Here is a 21857-nt window from a genome sequence, read left to right on the forward strand (position 1 = left end):
GATCATGTATCTCACACCCACGTATTGATCATGTATTTCACACTCCTGTATTGATCATGTATTTCACACCCCTGTATTGATCATGTATTTCACACCCCCGTTTTGATCATGTATATCACACCCCCGTATTGATCATGTATTTCACCTCCCCGTATTTATCATGTATTTCACCCCCCCCGTATTGATCATGTATTTCACACCCCCGTATTGATCATGTATTTCACACCCCTGTATTGATCCTGTATTTCACACCCCCGTATTGATCATGTATTTCACATCCCTGTATTGATCATGTATTTCACACCCCCGTATTGATCATGTATTTCACATCCCTGTATTGATCATGTATTTCACACCCCTGTATTGATCGTGTATTTCACACCCCCGTATTGATCAGGTATATCACACCCCTGTATTGATCGTGTATTTCACACCCCCGTATTAATCATGTATTTCAAACTCCTGTATTGATCATGTATTTCACACTCCTGCATTGATCATGTATTTGACACCCCTGTATTGATCATGTATTTCACACCCCCGTGTTGATCATGTATCTCACACCCCCGTATTGATCATGTATTTCACACCCCCCGTATTGATCATGTATTTCACACTCCCGTATTGATCATGTATTTCACACCCCTGTATTGATCATGTATTTCACACCCCTTTATTGATCATGTATTTCACACCCCCGTATTGATCGTGTATTTCACACGCCGGTATTGATCATGTATTTCACACCCCCGTACTGATCATGTATTTCACACTCCCGTATTGATCATGTATTTCACACACCCGTATTGATCGTGTATTTTACACCCCTGTATTGATCCTGTATTTCACACCCCCGTATTGATTATGTATTTCACACCGCTGTATTGATCATGTATTTCACAACCCCGTATTGATCATGTATTTCACACTACTTTATTGACCATGTATTTCACACCCCGGTATTGATCATGTATTTCACACCCCTGTATTGATCAGGTATTTCACACCCCTGTATTGATGGTGTATTCACACCTCCGTATTGATCGTGTATTTCACACCCCCGTATTGATCGTGTATTTCACACCCCCATATTGATCATGTATTTCACACCCCTGCATTGATCAGGTATTTCACACCCACGGATTGATCATTTATTTCACACCGCGTATTGACTGTGTATTTTACACCCCTGTATTGATCCTGTATTTTACACTCCCGTATTGATCATGTATTTCACACCCCCGTATTGATCATGTATTTCACACCCCCGTATTGATCATGTATTTCACATCCCTGTATTGATCATGTATTTCACACCCCCGTATTGATCATGTATTTCACATCCCTGTATTGATCATGTATTTCACACCCCTGTATTGATCGTGTATTTCACACCCCCGTATTGATCAGGTATATCACACCCCTGTATTGATCATGTATTTTACACTCCTGTATTGATCATGTATTTCACACTCCCGTATTGATCATGTATTTCACACCCCGTATTGATCGTGTATTTCACACCCCTGTATTGATCATGTATTTCACACTCCTGTATTGATCATGTATTTCACACCCCCGTATTGATCGAGTATTTCACTCCCCCGTATTGATCATGTATTTCACCCCCCGTATTGATCGTGTATTTCACTCCCCCGTATTGATCGTGTATTTCACTCCCCCGTATTGATCAGGTATTTCACCCCCCCGTATTGATCGTGTATTTCACTCCCCCGTATTGATCATATATTTCACCCCCCCGTATTGATCGTGTATTTTACACCCCTGTATTGATCCTGTATTTCACACCCCCGTATTGATCGTGTATTTCACACCCCCGTATTGATCATGTATTTCACACTCCTGTATTGATCATGTATTTCACACCCCCGTATTGATCGTGTATTTCACTCACCCGTATTGATCATGTATTTCACCCCCCCGTATTGATCGTGTATTTCACTCCCCCGTATTGATCATGTATTTCACCCCCCCCGTATTGATCGTGTATTTTACACCCCTGTATTGATCCTGTATTTCACACCCCCGTATTGATCGTGCATTTCACACCCCGGTATTGATCATGTATTTCACACCCCTGTATTGATCGTGTATTTCGCACCCCCGTATTGATCATGTACTTCACACCCCCGTATTGATCATATATTTCACACCCCCGAATTGATCATGTATTTCACACCCCCCGTATTGATCATGTATTTCAAACTCCTGTATTGATCATGTATTTCACACCCCTGTATTGATCATGTATTTCACACCCCCGTGTTGATCATGTATCTCACACCCACGTATTGATCATGTATTTCACACTCCTGTATTGATCATGTATTTCACACCCCTGTATTGATCATGTATTTCACACCCCCGTTTTGATCATGTATATCACACCCCCGTATTGATCATGTATTTCACCTCCCCGTATTTATCATGTATTTCACCCCCCCCGTATTGATCATGTATTTCACACCCCCGTATTGATCATGTATTTCACACCCCTGTATTGATCCTGTATTTCACACCCCCGTATTGATCATGTATTTGACACCCCCGTATTGATCATTTATTTCACACCCCTGTATTGATCATGTATTTCACACCCCCATATTTATCATGTATTTCATCCCCCCGTATTGATCATGTATTTCACACCCCCGTATTGATCGTGTATTTCACACCCCGGTATTGATCATGTATTTCACACCCCCGTATTGATCGTGTATTTTACACCCCTGTATTGATCCTGTATTTCACACCCCCGTATTGATCATGTATTTCACACCGCTGTATTGATCATGTATTTCACACCCCCGTATTGATCATGTATTTCACACCCCCGTATTGATCGTGTATTTCACACCCCGGTATTGATCATGTATTTCACACCCCCGTATTGATCGTGTATTTTACACCCCTGTATTGATCCTGTATTTCACACCCCCGTTTTGATCATGTATATCACTCCCCCGTATTGATCATGTATTTCACCTCCCCGTATTTATCATGTATTTCACCCCCCCCGTATTGATCATGTATTTCACACCCCCGTATTGATCATGTATTTCACACCCCTGTATTGATCCTGTATTTCACACCCCTGTATTGATCCTGTATTTCACTCCCCCGTGTTGGTCATGTATTTCACACCCCCGTATTGATCATGTATTTTACATCCCTGTATTGATCATGTATTTCACACCCCCGTATTGATCATGTATTTCACACCCCTGTATTGATCATGTATTTCACACCCCCGTATTGATCATGTATTTCACACCCCCGTATTGATCATGTATTTCACACCCCAGTATTGATAATGTATTTCACACCCCCGTATTGATCATGTATTTCACAGCCCGGTATTGATCGTGTATTTCACACCCCGGTATTGATCGTGTATTTCACACCCCTGTATTGATCATGTATTTCACACCCCTGTATTGATCATGTATTTCACACCCCCCTATTGATCATGTATTTCACACCCCCGTATTGATCATGTATTTCACAGCCCGGTATTGATCGTGTATTTCACACCCCGGTATTGATCGTGTATTTCACACCCCTGTATTGATCATGTATTTCACACCCCCCGTATTGCTCATGTATTTCACAGCCCGGTATTGATCGTGTATTTCACACCCCCGTATTGATCGTGTATTTCACACCCTGTATTGATCATGTATTTCACACTCCTGTATTGATCATGTATTTCACACCCCCGTATTGATCGTGTATTTCACTCCCCCGTATTGATCATGTATTTCACCCCCCCGTATTGATCGTGTATTTCACTCCCCCGTATTGATCGTGTATTTCACTCCCCCGTATTGATCATGTATTTCACCCCCCCGTATTGATCGTGTATTTCACTCCCTCGTATTGATCATGTATTTCACCCCCCCGTATTGATCGTGTATTTTACACCCCTGTATTGATCCTGTATTTCACACCCCCGTATTGATCGTGTATTTCACACCCCTGTATTGATCATGTATTTCACACTCCTGTATTGATCATGTATTTCACACCCCCGTATTGATCGTGTATTTCACTCCCCCGTATTGATCATGTATTTCACCCCCCCGTATTGATCGTGTATTTTACACCCCTGTATTGATCCTGTATTTCACACCCCCGTATTGATCATGTATTTCACACCCCCGTATTGATCGTGCATTTCACACCCCGGTATTGATCATGTATTTCACACCCCTGTATTGATCGTGTATTTCGCACCCCCGTATTGATCATGTACTTCACACCCCCGTATTGATCATATATTTCACACCCCCGAATTGATCATGTATTTCACACCCCCCGTATTGATCATGTATTTCAAACTCCTGTATTGATCATGTATTTCACACCCCTGTATTGATCATGTATTTCACACCCCCGTGTTGATCATGTATCTCACACCCACGTATTGATCATGTATTTCACACCCCTGTATTGATCTTGTATTTCAAACTCCTGTATTGTTCATGTATTTCACACCCCCGTGTTGATCATGTATCTCACACCCCCGTATTTATCGTGTATTTCAAACTCCTGTATTGATCATGTATTTCACACTCCTGTATTGATCATGTATTTCACACCCTTGTATTGATCATGTATTTCACACCCCCGTTTTGATCATGTATATCACACCCCCGTATTGATCATGTATTTCACCTCCCCGTATTTATCATGTATTTCACCCCCCCGTATTGATCATGTATTTCACACCCCCGTATTGATCATGTATTTCACCCCCCCGTATTGATTGTGTATTTTACACCCCTGTATTGATCCTGTATTTCACACCCCCGTATTGATCGTGTATTTCACACCCCTGTATTGATCATGTATTTCACACTCCTGTATTGATCATGTATTTCACACCCCCGTATTGATCGTGTATTTCACTCCCCCGTATTGATCATGTATTTCACCCCCCCGTATTGATCGTGTATTTCACTCCCCCGTATTGATCATGTATTTCACCCCCCCCCGTATTGATCGTGTATTGTACACCCCTGTATTGATCCTGTATTTCACACCCCCGTATTGATCATGTATTTCACACCCCCGTATTGATCGTGCATTTCACACCCCGGTATTGATCATGTATTTCACACCCCTGTATTGATCGTGTATTTCGCACCCCCGTATTGATCATGTACTTGACACCCCCGTATTGATCATATATTTCACTCCCCCGAATTGATCATGTATTTCACACCCCCCGTATTGATCATGTATTTCAAACTCCTGTATTGATCATGTATTTCGCACCCCTGTATTGATCATGTATTTCACACCCCCGTGTTGATCATGTATCTCACACCCACGTATTGATCATGTATTTCACACTCCTGTATTGATCATGTATTTCACACCCCTGTATTGATCATGTATTTCACACCCCCGTTTTGATCATGTATATCACACCCCCGTATTGATCATGTATTTCACCTCCCCGTATTTATCATGTATTTCACCCCCCCCGTATTGATCATGTATTTCACACCCCCGTATTGATCATGTATTTCACACCCCTGTATTGATCTTGTATTTCACACCCCCGTATTGATCATGTATTTGACACCCCCGTATTGATCATTTATTTCACACCCCTGTATTGATCATGTATTTCACACCCCCATATTTATCATGTATTTCACCCCCCCGTATTGATCATGTATTTCACACCCCCGTATTGATCGTGTATTTCACACCCCGGTATTGATCATGTATTTCACACCCCCGTATTGATCGTGTATTTTACACCCCTGTATTGATCCTGTATTTCACACCCCCGTATTGATCATGTATTTCACACCGCTGTATTCATCATGTATTTCACACCCCCGTATTGATCATGTATTTCACGCTACTTTATTGACCATGTATTTCACACCCCGGTTTTGATCATGTATTTCACACCCCTGTATTGATCATGTATTTCACTCCCCCTATTGATCATGTATTTCACACCCCTGTATTGATCATGTATTTCAGACCCGTGTATTGATCATGTATTTCACACTCCTGTATTGATCATGTATTTCACACCCCCATATTGATCATGTATTTCACACCCCTGTATAGATCATGTTTTTCACTCCCCCGTATTGATCAGGTATATCACACCCCTGTATTGATCATGTATTTCACACTCCTGTATTAATCATGTATTTCACAACCCTGTATTGATCCTGTATTTTACACCCCTGTATTGATCCTGTATTTCACTCCCCCGTGTTGGTCATGTATTTCACACCCCCGTATTGATCATGTATTTTACATCCCTGTATTGATCATGTATTTCACACCCCCGTATTGATCATGTATTTCACACCCCTGTATTGATCATGTATTTCACACCCCCGTATTGATCATGTATTTCACACCCCCGTATTGATCATGTATTTCACACCCCAGTATTGATAATGTATTTCACACCCCCGTATTGATCATGTATTTCACAGCCCGGTATTGATCGTGTATTTCACACCCCGGTATTGATCGTGTATTTCACACCCCTGTATTGATCATGTATTTCACACCCCTGTATTGATCATGTATTTCACACCCCTGTATTGATCATGTATTTCACACCCCCCTATTGATCATGTATTTCCCACCCCCGTATTGATCATGTATTTCACAGCCCGGTATTGATCGTGTATTTCACACCCCGGTATTGATCGTGTATTTCACACCCCTGTATTGATCATGTATTTCACACCCCCCGTATTGCTCATGTATTTCACAGCCCGGTATTGATCGTGTATTTCACACCCCCGTATTGATCGTGTATTTCACACCCCTGTATTGATCATGTATTTCACACTCCTGTATTGATCATGTATTTCACACCCCCGTATTGATCGTGTATTTCACTCCCCCGTATTGATCATGTATTTCACCCCCCCGTATTGATCGTGTATTTCACTCCCCCGTATTGATCGTGTATTTCACTCCCCCGTATTGATCATGTATTTCACCCCCCCGTATTGATCGTGTATTTCAGTCCCCCGTATTGATCATGTATTTCACCCCCCCGTATTGATCGTGTATTTTACACCCCTGTATTGATCCTGTATTTCACACCCCCGTATTGATCGTGTATTTCACACCCCTGTATTGATCATGTATTTCACACTCCTGTATTGATCATGTATTTCACACCCCCGTATTGATCGTGTATTTCACTCCCCCGTATTGATCATGTATTTCACCCCCCCGTATTGATCGTATATTTCACTCCCCCGAATTGATCATGTATTTCACCCCCCCCCCGTATTGATCGTGTATTTTACACCCCTGTATTGATCCTGTATTTCACACCCCCGTATTGATCATGTATTTCACACCCCCGTATTGATCGTGCATTTCACACCCCGGTATTGATCATGTATTTCACACCCCTGTATTGATCGTGTATTTCGCACCCCCGTATTGATCATGTACTTCACACACCCCCGTATTGATCATATATTTCACACCCCCGAATTGATCATGTATTTCACACCCCCCGTATTGATCATGTATTTCAAACTCCTGTATTGATCATGTATTTCACACCCCTGTATTGATCATGTATTTCACACCCCCGTGTTGATCATGTATCTCACACCCACGTATTGATCATGTATTTCACACCCCTGTATTGATCTTGTATTTCAAACTCCTGTATTGTTCATGTATTTCACACCCACGTGTTGATCATGTATCTCACACCCCCGTATTTATCGTGTATTTCAAACTCCTGTATTGATCATGTATTTCACACTCCTGTATTGATCATGTATTTCACACCCTTGTATTGATCATGTATTTCACACCCCCGTTTTGATCATGTATATCACACCCCCGTATTGATCATGTATTTCACCTCCCCGTATTTATCATGTATTTCACCCCCCCCGTATTGATCATGTATTTCACACCCCCGTATTGATCATGTATTTCCCCCCCCCGTATTGATCGTGTATTTTACACCCCTGTATTGATCCTGTATTTCACACCCCCGTATTGATCGTGTATTTCACACCCCTGTATTGATCATGTATTTCACACTCCTGTATTGATCATGTATTTCACACCCCCGTATTGATCGTGTATTTCACTCCCCCGTATTGATCATGTATTTCACCCCCCCGTATTGATCGTGTATTTCACTCCCCCGTATTGATCATGTATTTCACCCCCCCCGTATTGATCGTGTATTTTACACCCCTGTATTGATCCTGTATTTCACACCCCCGTATTGATCATGTATTTCACACCCCCGTATTGATCGTGCATTTCACACCCCGGTATTGATCATGTATTTCACACCCCTGTATTGATCGTGTATTTCGCACCCCCGTATAGATCATGTACTTCACACCCCCGTATTGATCATATATTTCACACCCCCGAATTGATCATGTATTTCACACCCCCCGTATTGATCATGTATTTCAAACTCCTGTATTGATCATGTATTTCACACCCCCTATTGATCATGTATTTCACACCCCTGTATTGATCATGTATTTCAGACCCGTGTATTGATCATGTATTTCACACTCCTGTATTGATCATGTATTTCACACCCCCATATTGATCATGTATTTCACACCCCTGTATAGATCATGTTTTTCACTCCCCCGTATTGATCAGGTATATCACACCCCTGTATTGATCATGTATTTCACACTCCTGTATTAATCATGTATTTCACAACCCTGTATTGATCCTGTATTTTACACCCCTGTATTGATCCTGTATTTCACTCCCCCGTGTTGGTCATGTATTTCACACCCCCGTATTGATCATGTATTTTACATCCCTGTATTGATCATGTATTTCACACCCCCGTATTGATCATGTATTTCACACCCCTGTATTGATCATGTATTTCACACCCCCGTATTGATCATGTATTTCACACCCCCGTATTGATCATGTATTTCACACCCCAGTATTGATAATGTATTTCACACCCCCGTATTGATCATGTATTTCACAGCCCGGTATTGATCGTGTATTTCACACCCCGGTATTGATCGTGTATTTCACACCCCTGTATTGATCATGTATTTCACACCCCTGTATTGATCATGTATTTCACACCCCTGTATTGATCATGTATTTCACACCCCCCTATTGATCATGTATTTCACACCCCCGTATTGATCATGTATTTCACAGCCCGGTATTGATCGTGTATTTCACACCCCGGTATTGATCGTGTATTTCACACCCCTGTATTGATCATGTATTTCACACCCCCCGTATTGCTCATGTATTTCACAGCCCGGTATTGATCGTGTATTTCACACCCCCGTATTGATCGTGTATTTCACACCCCTGTATTGATCATGTATTTCACACTCCTGTATTGATCATGTATTTCACACCCCCGTATTGATCGTGTATTTCACTCCCCCGTATTGATCATGTATTTCACCCCCCCGTATTGATCGTGTATTTCACTCCCCCGTATTGATCGTGTATTTCACTCCCCCGTATTGATCATGTATTTCACCCCCCCGTATTGATCGTGTATTTCAGTCCCCCGTATTGATCATGTATTTCACCCCCCCGTATTGATCGTGTATTTTACACCCCTGTATTGATCCTGTATTTCACACCCCCGTATTGATCGTGTATTTCACACCCCTGTATTGATCATGTATTTCACACTCCTGTATTGATCATGTATTTCACACCCCCGTATTGATCGTGTATTTCACTCCCCCGTATTGATCATGTATTTCACCCCCCCGTATTGATCGTATATTTCACTCCCCCGAATTGATCATGTATTTCACCCCCCCCCGTATTGATCGTGTATTTTACACCCCTGTATTGATCCTGTATTTCACACCCCCGTATTGATCATGTATTTCACACCCCCGTATTGATCGTGCATTTCACACCCCGGTATTGATCATGTATTTCACACCCCTGTATTGATCGTGTATTTCGCACCCCCGTATTGATCATGTACTTCACACCCCCGTATTGATCATATATTTCACACCCCCGAATTGATCATGTATTTCACACCCCCCGTATTGATCATGTATTTCAAACTCCTGTATTGATCATGTATTTCACACCCCTGTATTGATCATGTATTTCACACCCACGTGTTGATCATGTATCTCACACCCACGTATTGATCATGTATTTCACACCCCTGTATTGATCTTGTATTTCAAACTCCTGTATTGTTCATGTATTTCACACCCACGTGTTGATCATGTATCTCACACCCCCGTATTTATCGTGTATTTCAAACTCCTGTATTGATCATGTATTTCACACTCCTGTATTGATCATGTATTTCACACCCTTGTATTGATCATGTATTTCACACCCCCGTTTTGATCATGTATATCACACCCCCGTATTGATCATGTATTTCACCTCCCCGTATTTATCATGTATTTCACCCCCCCCGTATTGATCATGTATTTCACACCCCCGTATTGATCATGTATTTCCCCCCCCCGTATTGATCGTGTATTTTACACCCCTGTATTGATCCTGTATTTCACACCCCCGTATTGATCGTGTATTTCACACCCCTGTATTGATCATGTATTTCACACTCCTGTATTGATCATGTATTTCACACCCCCGTATTGATCGTGTATTTCACTCCCCCGTATTGATCATGTATTTCACCCCCCCTTATTGATCGTGTATTTCACTCCCCCGTATTGATCATGTATTTCACCCCCCCCGTATTGATCGTGTATTTTACACCCCTGTATTGATCCTGTATTTCACACCCCCGTATTGATCATGTATTTCACACCCCCGTATTGATCGTGCATTTCACACCCCGGTATTGATCATGTATTTCACACCCCTGTATTGATCGTGTATTTCGCACCCCCGTATAGATCATGTACTTCACACCCCCGTATTGATCATATATTTCACACCCCCGAATTGATCATGTATTTCACACCCCCCGTATTGATCATGTATTTCAAACTCCTGTATTGATCATGTATTTCACACCCCTGTATTGATCATGTATTTCACACCCCCGTGTTGATCATGTATCTCACACCCCCGTATTGATCATGTAATTCATACTATCGAATTGATCATGTTTTTCACACCCCGGTATTGATAATGTATTTCACACCCCCGTATTGATCATGTATTTCAAACTCCTGTATTGATCATGTATTTCACACCCCTGTATTGATCATGTATTTCACACCCCCGTGTTGATCATGTATCTCACACCCCCGTATTGATCGTGTATTCACACCCCCCTATTTATCGTGTATTTTGAACCTGTATTTCACGCCACCGTATTGATAATGTACTTCACACCCCCGTATTGATCGTGGATTTCACACACCCGTTTTGATCATGTATTTCATACCCATGTATTGATCGTATATTCACCCCCCCGTATTGATCGTGTATTTAACAACCCCGTATTGATCATGAATTTCACACCCCATTATTGATCATGTATGTCATACCCATGTATTGATCGTGTATTCACACCCCCGTATTGATCGTGTATTTAACAACCCCGTATTGATCGTGTATTTCAGACCCCTGTATAGATCATGTATTTCACACCCCCGTATTGATCGTGCATTTTACACCCCCGTACTGTTCCTGTATTTCACACTCCCGTATTGATCAGTATTTCACGCCCCCGTATTGATCATGTATTTCACACCGCCGTATTGATCGTGTATTTTACACCCCTGTATTGATCCTGTATTTCACACCCCGTATTGATCATGTATTTCACACCGCCGTATTGATCATGTATTTCACACTCCTCTATTGATCATGTATTTCACTCCCCCGTATTGATCGTGTATTTTACACCCCTGTATTGATCCTGTATTTCACACCCCGTATTGATCATGTATTTCACACCGCCGTATTGAACGTGTATTTCATACCCATGTATTGATCATGTATTTCACACCCCTGTATTGATCGTACATTTTACACCCCCGTACTGTTCCTGTATTTCACACCCCCGTATTGATCATGTATTTCACACCCCCGTATTGATCGTGCATTTTACACCCCCGTACTCTTCCTGTATTTCACACCCCCGTATTGATCATGTATTTCACACCCCTGTATTGATCGTGCATTTTACACCCCCGTACTGTTCCTGTATTTCACACCGCCGTATTGATCATGTATTTCACACCCCCGTATTGATCGTGCAATTACACCCCCGTACTGTTCCTGTATTTCACACCCCCGTATTGATCATGTATTTCACACCCCCGTATTGGTCGTGTATTTTACACCCCTGTATTGATCCTGTATTTCACACCCCTGTATTGATCATGTATTTCACACCCCTGTATTGATCATGTATTTCAAACCCCGTATTGATCATGTATTTCACACCGCCGTATTGATCATGTATTTCACACCCCTCTATTGATCATGTATTTCACACCCCCGTATTGATCGTGTATTTCACTCCCCCGTATTGATCATGTATTTCACACCCCCGTATTGATCGTGTATTTTACACCCCTGTATTGATCCTGTATTTCACACCCCCGTATTGATCATGTATTTCACACCGCCGTATTGATCATGTATTTCACACCCCCGTATTGATCATTTATTTCACACCCCCGTATTGATCATGTATTTCACACCGCCGTATTGATCATGTATTTCACACCCCCGTATTGATCATTTATTTCACACCCATGTATTGATCGTGGATTTCACACCACCGAATTGATCATGTATTTCACACCCCACGTATTGATCATGTATTTCACACTCCTGTATTGATCATGTATTTCACACTGCAGTATTGATCATGTATTTCACACCCCCGTGTTGATCATGTATCTCACACCCCCGTATTGATCCTGTATTTCACACTCCCGTATTGATCATGTATTTCACACCCCTGTATTGATCCTGTATTTCACACCCCGTATTGATCATGTATTTCACACTCCTCTATTGATCATGTATTTCACACCCCCGTATTGATCGTGTATTTCACACCCCCGTATTGATCATGTATTTCACACCGCCGTATTGATCATGTATTTCACACCCCCGTACTGATCATGTATTTCACACCCATGTATTGATCGTGGATTTCACACCACCGAATTGATCATGTATTTCACACCCCACGTATTGATCATGTATTTCACACTCCTGTATTGATCATGTATTTCACACTGCAGTATTGATCATGTATTTCACACCGCCGTGTTGATCATGTATTTCACACCCCTTTATTGATTATGTATTTCAAACTCCTGTATTGATCATGTATTTCACACTGCAGTATTGATCATGTATTTCACACCCCCGTGTTGATCATGTATCTCACACCCCCGTAATGATCATGTATTTCAAACTACTGTATTGATCATGTATTTCACACCCCTGTATTGATCATGTATTTCAAACTCCTGTATTGATCATGTATTTCACACCCCTGTATTGATCATGTATTTCACACCCCCGTGTTGATCATGTATCTCACACCCCCGTATTGATCATGTAATTCATACTATCGAATTGATCATGTTTTTCACACCCCGGTATTGATCATGTATTTCACACCCCCGTATTGATCATGTATTTCAAACTCCTGTATTGATCATGTATTTCACACCCCTGTATTGATCATGTATTTCACACCCCCGTGTTGATCATGTATCTCACACCCCCGTATTGATCGTGTATTCACACCCCCCTATTTATCGTGTATTTTGAACCTGTATTTCACGCCACCGTATTGATAATGTACTTCACACCCCCGTATTGATCGTGGATTTCACACACCCGTTTTGATCATGTATTTCATACCCATGTATTGATCGTATATTCACCCCCCCGTATTGATCGTGTATTTAACAACCCCGTATTGATCATGAATTTCACACCCCATTATTGATCATGTATGTCATACCCATGTATTGATCGTGTATTCACACCCCCGTATTGATCGTGTATTTAACAACCCCGTATTGATCGTGTATTTCAGACCCCTGTATAGATCATGTATTTCACACCCCCGTATTGATCGTGCATTTTACACCCCCGTACTGTTCCTGTATTTCACACTCCCGTATTGATCAGTATTTCACGCCCCCGTATTGATCATGTATTTCACACCCCCGTATTGATCATGTATTTCACACCGCCGTATTGATCGTGTATTTTACACCCCTGTATTGATCCTGTATTTCACACCCCGTATTGATCATGTATTTCACACCGCCGTATTGATCATGTATTTCACACTCCTCTATTGATCATGTATTTCACTCCCCCGTATTGATCGTGTATTTTACACCCCTGTATTGATCCTGTATTTCACACCCCCGTATTGATCATGTATTTCACACCGCCGTACTGATCATGTATTTCACACCCCCGTATTGATCATTTATTTCACACCCCCGTATTGATCATGTATTTCACACCGCCGTATTGATCATGTATTTCACACCCCCGTATTGATCATTTATTTCACACCCATGTATTGATCGTGGATTTTACACCCCTGTATTGATCCTGTATTTCACACCCCGTATTGATCATGTATTTCACACCGCCGTATTGATCATGTATTTCACACTCCTCTATTGATCATGTATTTCACACCCCCGTATTGATCATTTATTTCACACCCATGTATTGATCGTGGATTTCACACCACCGAATTGATCATGTATTTCACACCCCACGTATTGATCATGTATTTCACACTCCTGTATTGATCATGTATTTCACACTGCAGTATTGATCATGTATTTCACACCCCCGTGTTGATCATGTATCTCACACCCCCGTATTGATCCTGTATTTCACACTCCCGTATTGATCATGTATTTCACACCCCTGTATTGATCCTGTATTTCACACCCCGTATTGATCATGTATTTCACACTCCTCTATTGATCATGTATTTCACACCCCCGTATTGATCGTGTATTTCACACCCCCGTATTGATCATGTATTTCACACCGCCGTATTGATCATGTATTTCACACCCCCGTACTGATCATGTATTTCACACCCATGTATTGATCGTGGATTTCACACCACCGAATTGATCATGTATTTCACACCCCACGTATTGATCATGTATTTCACACTCCTGTATTGATCATGTATTTCACACTGCAGTATTGATCATGTATTTCACACCGCCGTGTTGATCATGTATTTCACACCCCTTTATTGATTATGTATTTCAAACTCCTGTATTGATCATGTATTTCACACTGCAGTATTGATCATGTATTTCACACCCCCGTGTTGATCATGTATCTCACACCCCCGTAATGATCATGTATTTCAAACTACTGTATTGATCATGTATTTCACACCCCTGTATTGATCATGTATTTCAAACTCCTGTATTGATCATGTATTTCACACCCCTGTATTGATCATGTATTTCACACCCCCGTGTTGATCATGTATCTCACACCCCCGTATTGATCATGTAATTCATACTATCGAATTGATCATGTTTTTCACACCCCGGTATTGATCATGTATTTCACACCCCCGTATTGATCATGTATTTCAAACTCCTGTATTGATCATGTATTTCACACCCCTGTATTGATCATGTATTTCACACCCCCGTGTTGATCATGTATCTCACACCCCCGTATTGATCGTGTATTCACACCCCCCTATTTATCGTGTATTTTGAACCTGTATTTCACGCCACCGTATTGATAATGTACTTCACACCCCCGTATTGATCGTGGATTTCACACACCCGTTTTGATCATGTATTTCATACCCATGTATTGATCGTATATTCACCCCCCCGTATTGATCGTGTATTTAACAACCCCGTATTGATCATGAATTTCACACCCCATTATTGATCATGTATGTCATACCCATGTATTGATCGTGTATTCACACCCCCGTATTGATCGTGTATTTAACAACCCCGTATTGATCGTGTATTTCAGACCCCTGTATAGATCATGTATTTCACACCCCCGTATTGATCGTGCATTTTACACCCCCGTACTGTTCCTGTATTTCACACTCCCGTATTGATCAGTATTTCACGCCCCCGTATTGATCATGTATTTCACACCCCCGTATTGATCATGTATTTCACACCGCCGTATTGATCGTGTATTTTACACCCCTGTATTGATCCTGTATTTCACACCCCGTATTGATCATGTATTTCACACCGCCGTATTGATCATGTATTTCACACTCCTCTATTGATCATGTATTTCACTCCCCCGTATTGATCGTGTATTTTACACCCCTGTATTGATCCTGTATTTCACACCCCGTATTGATCATGTATTTCACACCGCCGTATTGAACGTGTATTTCATACCCATGTATTGATCATGTATTTCACACCCCTGTATTGATCGTGCATTTTACACCCCCGTACTGTTCCTGTATTTCACACCCCCGTATTGATCATGTATTTCACACCCCCGTATTGATCGTGCATTTTACACCCCCGTACTCTTCCTGTATTTCACACCCCCGTATTGATCATGTATTTCACACCCCTGTATTGATCGTGCATTTTACACCCCCGTACTGTTCCTGTATTTCACACCGCCGTATTGATCATGTATTTCACACCCCCGTATTGATCGTGCAATTACACCCCCGTACTGTTCCTGTATTTCACACCCCCGTATTGATCATGTATTTCACACCCCCGTATTGGTCGTGTATTTTACACCCCTGTATTGATCCTGTATTTCACACCCCTGTATTGATCATGTATTTCACACCCCTGTATTGATCATGTATTTCAAACCCCGTATTGATCATGTATTTCACACCGCCGTATTGATCATGTATTTCACACTCCTCTATTGATCATGTATTTCACACCCCCGTATTGATCGTGTATTTCACTCCCCCGTATTGATCATGTATTTCACACCCCCGTATTGATCGTGTATTTTACACCCCTGTATTGATCCTGTATTTCACACCCCCGTATTGATCATGTATTTCACACCGCCGTACTGATCATGTATTTCACACCCCCGTATTGATCATTTATTTCACACCCCCGTATTGATCATGTATTTCACACCGCCGTATTGATCATGTATTTCACACCCCCGTATTGATCATTTATTTCACACCCATGTATTGATCGTGGATTTCACACCACCGAATTGATCATGTATTTCACACCCCACGTATTGATCATGTATTTCACACTCCTGTATTGATCATGTATTTCACACTGCAGTATTGATCATGTATTTCACACCCCCGTGTTGATCATGTATCTCACACCCCCGTATTGATCCTGTATTTCACACTCCCGTATTGATCATGTATTTCACACCCCTGTATTGATCCTGTATTTCACACCCCGTATTGATCATGTATTTCACACTCCTCTATTGATCATGTATTTCACACCCCCGTATTGATCGTGTATTTCACACCCCCGTATTGATCATGTATTTCACACCGCCGTATTGATCATGTATTTCACACCCCCGTACTGATCATGTATTTCACACCCATGTATTGATCGTGGATTTCACACCACCGAATTGATCATGTATTTCACACCCCACGTATTGATCATGTATTTCACACTCCTGTATTGATCATGTATTTCACACTGCAGTATTGATCATGTATTTCACACCGCCGTGTTGATCATGTATTTCACACCCCTTTATTGATTATGTATTTCAAACTCCTGTATTGATCATGTATTTCACACGGCAGTATTGATCATGTATTTCACACCCCCGTGTTGATCATGTATCTCACACCCCCGTAATGATCATGTATTTCAAACTACTGTATTGATCATGTATTTCACACCCCTGTATTGATCATGTATTTCATACCCATGTATTGATCGTGTATTCACACAACCGTATTAATCGTGTATTTAACACCCCCGTATTGATCATGTATTTCACACCCCCGAATTGATCATGTATTTCACACCGCCATATTGATCATGTATTTCATACCCATGTATTGATCGTGTATTCACACCCCCCTATTTATCGTGTATTTTAAACCTGTATTTCACGCCACCGTATTGATAATGTATTTCACACCCCCGTATTGATCGTGGATTTCACACACCTGTTTTGATCATGTATTTCATACCCCCGTATTGATGATGTATTTCATACCCATGTATTGATCGTATATTCACCCCCCCCCCGTATTGATCGTGTATTTAACACCCCCGTATTGATCATGAATTTCACACCCCATTATTGATCATGTATTTCATACCCATGTATTGATCGTGTATTCACACCCCCGTATTGATCGTGTATTTAACAACCCCGTATTGATCGTGTATTTCACAAACCCATATTGATCATGTATTTCACACCGCCGTATTGATCGTGTATTTTACACCCCTGTATTGATCCTGTATTTCACACCCCGTATTGATCATGTATTTCACACCGCCGTATTGATCATGTATTTCACACTCCTCTATTGATCATGTATTTCACACTCCCGTATTGATCGTGTATTTCACTCCCCCGTATTGATCATGTATTTCACACCCCCGTATTGATCATGTATTTTACACCCCTGTATTAATCCTGTATTTCACACCCCCGTATTGATCATGTATTTCACACCGCCGTATTGATCATGTATTTCACACCCCCGTATTGATCGTGTATTTCACTCCCCCGTATTGATCATGTATTTCACACCCCCGTATTGATCGTGTATTTTACACCCCTGTATTGATCCTGTATTTCACACCCCCGTATTGATCATGTATTTCACACCGCCGTATTGATCATGTATTTCACACCCCCGTATTGATCATGTATTTCACACCCATGTATTGATCGTGGATTTCACACCACCGAATTGATCATGTATTTCACACCCCACGTATTGATCATGTATTTCACACTCCTGTATTGATCATGTATTTCACACTGCAGTATTGATCATGTATTTCACACCCCCGTGTTGATCATGTATTTCACACCGCCGTGTTGATCATGTATTTCACACCCCCTTATTGATTATGTATTTCAAACTCCTGTATTGATCATGTATTTCACACTGCAGTACTGATCATGTATTTCACACACCCGTATTGATCATGTATTTCAAACTCCTGTATTGATCATGTATTTCACACTCCTGTATTGATCATGTATTTCACACCCCCGTGTTGATCATGTATCTCACACCCCCGTATTGATCATGTATTTCACACCCCTGTATTGATCACGTATTTCACACTCCTGTATTGATCATGTAGTTCACACCCCCATATTTATCCTGTATTTCACACCCCCGTATTGATCATGTAGTTCACAGCCCCATATTAATCATGTATTTCAGACTCCTGTATTGATGATGTATTTCACAGCCCCGTATTGATCATGTAATTCAGACCCCTGTATTGATCATGTATTTCACACCCCCGTATTGATCGTGTATTTCACACACCCGTTTTGATCATGTATTTCACACCCCCGTATTGATCATGTATTTCATACCCATGTATTGATCGTGTATTCACACAACCGTATTAATCGTGTATTTAACACCCCCGTATTGATCATGTATTTCACACCGCCATATTGATCATGTATTTCATAGCCATGTATTGATCGTGTATTCACACCCCCGTATTTATCGTGTATTTTAAACCTGTATTTCAAGCCACCCTATTGATAATGTATTTCACACCCCCGTATTGATCGTGTATTTCACACCCCTGTATTGATCATGTATTTCATACCCCCGTATTGTTCATGTATTTCATACCCCCGTATTGATCATGTATTTCATACCCCCGTATTGATCATGTATTTCATACCCATGTATTGATCGTGTATTTCACACCCCCCTATTTATTGTGTATTTTAAACCTGTATTTCACGCCACCCTATTGATAATGTATTTCACACCCCCGTATTGATCATGTATTTCACACCCCCGTATTGATCATGTATTTCATACCCCCGTATTGATCATGTATTTCACACCGCCATATTGATCATGTATTTCATACCCATGTATTGATCGTGTATTCACACCCCCCTATTTATCGTGTATTTTAAACCGGTATTTCACGCCACCGTTTTGATCATGTATTTCACACCCCCGTATTGATCATGTATTTCACACCACTGTATTGATCGTGTATTTCACACTCCTGTATTGATCATGTATTTCACACCCCCGTATTGATCTTCTATTTCACACCCCCGTATTGATCATGTATTTCACACCCCTGTATTGATCATGTATTTCACACTCCTGTATTGATCATGTGTTTCACACTCGCGTATTAATCATGTATCTCACACCCCCGTATTGATCACGTATTTCAAACTCCTGTATTGATCATGTATTTCACACCCCTGTATTGATCATGTATTTCACACCCCCTTGTTGATCATGTATCTCACACCCCCGTATTGATCATGTATTTCACACCCCTGTATTGATCCTGTATTTCACACCCGTATTGATCATGTATTTCACACCCCTGTATAGATCCTGTATTTCACACCCCGTATTGATCATGTATTTCACACTCCTCTATTGATCATGTATTTCACACCCCCGTATTGATCGTGTATTTCACTCCCCCGTATTGATCATGTATTTCACACCCCCGTATTGATCGTGTATTTTACACCCCTGTATTGATCCTGTATTTCACACCCCCGTATTGATCATGTATTTCACACCGCCGTATTGATCATGTATTTCACACCCCCGTATTGATCATGTATTTCACACCCATGTATTGATCGTGGATTTCACACCACCGAATTGATCATGTATTTCACACCCCACGTATTGATCATGTATTTCACACTCCTGTATTGATCATGTATTTCACACTGCAGTATTGATCATGTATTTCACACCGCCGTGTTGATCATGTATTTCACACCCCTTAATTGATTATGTATTTCAAACTCCTGTATTGATCATGTATTTCACACTGCAGTATTGATCATGTATTTCACACCCCCGTGTTGATCATGTATCTCACACCCCCGTATTGATCATGTATTTCAAACTCCTGTATTGATCATGTATTTCACACCCCTGTATTGATCTTGTATTTCACACCCCCGTGTTGATCATGTATCTCACACACCCGTATTGATCATGTATTTCACACCCCCCGTATTGATCATGTATTTCACACTCCTGTATTGATCATGTATTTCACACCCCTCTATTGATCATGTATTTCACACCCCCGTATTGATCATGTATTTCACACCCCCGCATTGATCATGTATTTAACACCCCCGTATTCATCATGTATTTCACACCCCCGTACTGATCATGTATTTCACACCCCCGTATTGATCATGTATTTCACACCCCAGTATTGATCATGTATTTTACACTCCTGTACTGATCGTGTATTTTACACCCCTGTATTGATCCTGTATTTCACACCCCCGTATTGATAATGTATTTCACACCGCCGTATTGATCATGTATTTCACACCCCCGTATTGATCATGTATTTCACACTCCTGTATTGATCATATATTTCAGACTACTTTATTGATCGTGTATTTCACCTCCCCGTATTTATCATGTATTTCACCCCCCCCGTATTGATCATGTATTTCTCACCCCCGTATTGATCATGTATTTCACACCCCTGTATTGATCGTGTATTTCACACCCCCGTATTCATCATGTATCTCACACCCCTGTATTGATCATGTCTTTCACACCCCCGTACTGATCATGTATTTCACACTCCCGTATTGATCGCGTATTTCACACCCCGGTATTGATCATGTATTTCACACCCCCGTACTGATCA

This window comes from Hypanus sabinus, chromosome 9 (genome assembly GCF_030144855.1).
Source record: "Hypanus sabinus isolate sHypSab1 chromosome 9, sHypSab1.hap1, whole genome shotgun sequence".
Taxonomy (NCBI): domain Eukaryota; kingdom Metazoa; phylum Chordata; class Chondrichthyes; order Myliobatiformes; family Dasyatidae; genus Hypanus; species Hypanus sabinus.